The sequence below is a fragment of the Mastomys coucha genome, chromosome X (assembly GCF_008632895.1).
Source record: "Mastomys coucha isolate ucsf_1 chromosome X, UCSF_Mcou_1, whole genome shotgun sequence".
Lineage (NCBI taxonomy): Eukaryota > Metazoa > Chordata > Mammalia > Rodentia > Muridae > Mastomys > Mastomys coucha.
The window spans coordinates 151,104,049-151,108,765 of record NC_045030.1 but is presented as its reverse complement, the minus strand read 5'-3'; the positions used below and the strand labels follow the sequence as shown (position 1 = coordinate 151,108,765).

Genomic DNA, 4,717 nt, shown 5'->3' with positions numbered 1-4,717 from the left:
ACTGTTGGATCTTCAGAGGAGCAGTCAAGCTGTTGTCCTGTGTGAAGCTGTTCTGGGGGTGGGGGGGCAGGGTGGACTATGGTTTCCGTTTCCCTGTGTGCAGCAAAACTCCAGGGAGGCTTTCAGTCTATTGGGTCAGTTGCCTTGCATGCCACAGAGCCACCAGGGAGGTCTTCAGACTGTGGTGCCCGTTGCCAGTTGCCCTTTGCACAGAGGAACTCCCGGGATGCCTCAGGCTGTGGTGTCAGTTACCCTGACTGTAGTGGATCTTCTGGGATGCCTCAGGATATGGCATCTTCCTGGGAGCAGACTAGCTAGCAGTCTGTCCCAGCAGAAAGGACAGGGTGGAAGGGAATTTTTTTTGCTTTCTACAACAGAAGTTGATACAGATGCAACTCATACAACTCAGTTTTGTGTTGTATTATTAACATTATTGCTGTGATATTTTTAAGATGTATTTATTTATGTGTATGGTTGTTTTGTGTGCATGGATTTACACAAGAATAGGACATCAGACCCCACTGGACTATGGTTATAGACAGTTATGTGTGCTGAGAATTGAATTCAGGACCTCTGGAAGAGCAGCAAGTACTCTTCACCACTGAGCCATCTCTTCAGCCCCACCATGACATCCTTAAGTCTAGACAATCAACAACACTGATAATGTTTTGATCTATTTTAAAATGCATAAACAAACTCCTTGTGGATCTTAGGATATGTATCTTTTTGAACTTTATTATTTTGTATGTAGGACTGTTTTGTCCACATGTTTGTCTGTGTATCCCACCCATGCCTGGTACCCATGAAGGCCAGAAGAAGACATTGGATCCCCTAAAACTGAAGTTATAGTTGGGAGCCACCATTTGTATGTGGGGCTCAAACCCAGATCCTCTGAAAGAGGAGCTAGTCCTATTAACTTCTGGGGCATTTTGAACATTAATTTTTGGATCTCAACCCATAGAATTTTATGCTTAAAGGGGAGAAAATGTGATAAAGATATGCTCAGAAATCATCCTGAAAGATGGGGTAGAAAGCCTGTAAGAGCCAGAAATTGTACACTACAGCAAAACTGTTTTTTAGACATGGTACAGTGAACTCACAAAATTCAACATTTATTCTCATGTTTCACTATTAAAGATGTGAGCAGCAAGAAATTTGATCACATTAATGCTCAATGTTACATAGTAGTCTATTGACAAAGACTTTTTTCCCCCCACAGACTGTCATCTTTGGGCTGGGAATACTGCCTGGCCCTGAGATCTTAATTCATTGGGGCCAACCTACTACAAACATAAAGGGATCCAAAGAAGAGGCAGTTGTCAGATTTGATCTTGAACTTGGAGGTGAGGGAGCAGTGATCCTGGGAAAGGGACCAGCAGAAATTGAGATATGAGGATAGCCTAGATGCCTGGGCTGGGAGGGAGGGCTCTTGGCTCAGTCTCCTGTTCACAATAGGAGCAAGAGCTGGTGGCTCCTCGACTTTCAGTGACCCAGAGGCTGTTCCTGCTTGAGCCTCTGGAGAAGCTTTTGTCAAACTCTTAAGTGCATAATATAATGGTGCGGGAGGACAAAGCCCTGATGATCTTTTGGAGGAAACCTACGGAGAGTTCCCTGGTGCCAGATTCAGCCTGGATTCTCCAAAGCAGGAGCTGAGGTCAGAGTCAACTTTTGAAAGCTTCATTCTCACAGCCTCCACTGCTCCCATATCCATGTGTTGCTGTGTCTTCACCACATCAAAGGGTAGATAGAGTAAGTGTAGCAGCCACCATTCCTCAGATGCCACCAGCCACAAAAGCTGACTCCTACACATGTCTGGCCTTTTGGTCTCAGCTCATTCAGCCAGCTTTTCACCAGCTCATAGTTGAGCCAGTACAGATCTGGGAAGATCACATCTTGAAGAGTTGTGCCACCCCAACCCAGTCACAGTTAGTGCTACCCGCAACACCTGCCACTACAGCTTGAATACAGGTAGCTAGCTTCTAGTACGACATGTGCCAAGCCTGCAGCTTGGTCTGTACGAGCTCTGAGGGGCAGATCACTGCCACAGTGACCATGCAGGTGAGGGCACCAGCTACCATAAAGCAAAAGAAAATGATTTTTTAAAAAAATACAAAAACAAAACAAAAATTGAAAAAATAGAATTCATTTTGTGTTGGCTAGCCACCATTGACCATGGAGCCTGCACTTGTGTATGGTTGATATACCCATTAACAATCCATTAATGAAAACTGATTTCACTTTCCCAGCGGGTATCAATTATAATAGCTTCATAGTTGGGATGGGAATTTGTGTCTACTGTCTCAGGTTTTGAGGTTACTCACTATCACTGTGTGATGGTTCATACAGGATTTCAGCTGTAGCATTATTTCTTTTATAAACTTGAATGTCCTTGTTTTTGGTCTATAAGTGCTTAGGATTGTAATAGATTTTGGTGGATTTTTCTTTTAATGACTTTGTAATGTTCTTCCTTATGTCTTTTGACTGATTAGCTTCAGTTTGAAGCCTGTTTTGTCAGGTATTAAAATTACTACACCTGCTTGTTTCTTAGTTCCATTTGCTTGGAATACATTTTTCTATTATTTTACCCTGAGGTGAGGTCTATCCTTGATGATGAGGTGTGTATCTTGGATACAGTAGAAAAAAAGGATCTTGTTTTCTAATCCAATCTCAGTCTTTGTCTTTTTATTGGGAAAATGAAACCATTGATATTGAGAGCTATCTATATACAGTGTTTACTGGATCTCTTATTTTATTGTTATAGTTGGTTTTTCGGCCTTATTTGGTTTACTATTTCTGGGATTCTTTTTTTCCTGTGCCTTCTTGAGCATAGTTAACCTTTTTAGATTTAAGTTTCCCTTCTAGTGCCTTCTGTAAAGTTAAGCTGGTGGACAGAAATTGTTTAACTTTATTTTTATCATGAAATCTCTGGCTATTGTGATTGACAGGTCTGGGCTCACACCTGTGGTTTCTTAGAGTCTGTAGCACATCTGCTCAGGCCCTTCTGGCTTTAATAGTCTCTATTGAAAACACAAGGGTTACTCTAATAGGCCTGCCTTTATATAGACTTGATCTCTTACCCTTGCAACTTTTAATATCTTTTTTTGTTCTGTTTATTTAGTGTTTTGTTTATTATGTGTACTAGGGAATTTCTTTACTAGGTCTATCCATTAGTAGTTAGTTTGCTTCATGTACCTTGATAGGCATCTTTTCATTCAGATTGAGAAAATTTTCTTCTCCAAATTTGTTGAATATTTTCTGTGCCTTTGACCTGAGTTTCTTCTCCTTCCTCTATTCCTATTATTTATAGATTTGGTCTTTTCATGGTGTCCCAGATTTCCACTATGTTCTGTGCCTAGGTTTTTTATATTTATCATTTTTATTTACCTGAGACTCTCTTTTCCATGTCTTGTACTCTCTTAGTGAGGTTTTTATTTGAATTCCTAATTTTTTCATTCCCGGTTTGATTCCATTTTTAGTTTTCCTCCACGATTCTATTTCTTTGTTAAATTTTACTTTCATGTCTTGCACTGTGTTCAATATTTTATTCAACTTTTGTTTTTGTTTTCACAGTCATCATTAAGGATTTATTTATATCCTATTTAACATCTTTGAATATATTCACAGCTGGTATTTTGAAGTCCTCATCTCTCTCTCTCTCTCTCTCTCTCTCTCTCTCTCTTTCTCTCTCTCTCGCAACATTTTTTACATTTCTAATAGTAGATAATGTTGTGTTTTATAAAAAAGAAAAGGAAGACAGGGATATGATTGTTGGAGTCAGGATATGGTGTGGGGGAAGGGGGTGCCTCTATGGGCCATGCTGATGGATCACTTCCCCCTGAAGGACTAGCCACACAAAGAGTTTAGTATAAAATAGAGTCTATTTACAGCATAGGAAGTTGAGGGGGTAGTAGAGACACAGAAAGGCAGAGAGAGAAAGAGAGAGGGAGAGAGAGAAAGAGAGGAAGAGGAGTAGAGGCTGGCCATGAGTAAGTAGAGAGAGGGGGGAGAGGAATGGACAGAGAAGGGACAGAGAAGAAGAGGGGAAGGGAGCAAGAGAGCAAGAGTGAAAGGAGAGGGTGAGGAGCCCCTTTTATAGTGAGTCAGGCATACCTGGCTGTTGCCAGGTAACAGTGAGGCAGAGCCTAGAAGAAATGCTAGCAGATAAAAAGGCAATACCAGACAATCACCAGTTTCACTTGTTGGACTTTCTCCAAATAGGCATGTTGTTTAGCCTGATATAGTTAGGAAGGTTATCAAAATCTTTTCATTATGTACTACTATAATATCATTCCCACTTTTGTTTCAGGAAGTGTTTAAATTATATTTTCACCAAAAGTTGGGAACTGAAGCTTTAACTCATTTAAACTTTGAAAAATATCAGCCAAATAATCTATATGGAAAGGCCTGGCATCAAATGCAATGCAATTTGTCAAACTTGTCTCATTGTCAGTGGTACATCACGTATACTAAGATGTCTTCACGTGACTTTGGCTTTTCCTAGCATGACAGCAACTGGCACTTATTTTATTGATGATAGCAATCTCGGGATCCACTCATATTCAAATGGATGAAAAAACAGATTCTCTCCTTCAGTAAGGAGTCACAGTATCACATTTGGATCATATCTAGCTGGAAAAAAAAAAGATCAGCACTGAAAAACAGTTTTGGCTGCCACATCCAATTTCTGAAAGTGAAGAAAGAATATGGACAATAAATT

The 4,717-nt window shown here is 40.3% G+C and overlaps 1 pseudogene; it reads right to left on the bottom strand.

Moving 5' to 3' along the window:
- Nucleotides 1–1,482: 1,482 nt before the first annotated feature.
- LOC116095202 lies at nucleotides 1,483–2,078 on the bottom strand (annotated as a pseudogene).
- Nucleotides 2,079–4,717: the final 2,639 nt, after the last annotated feature.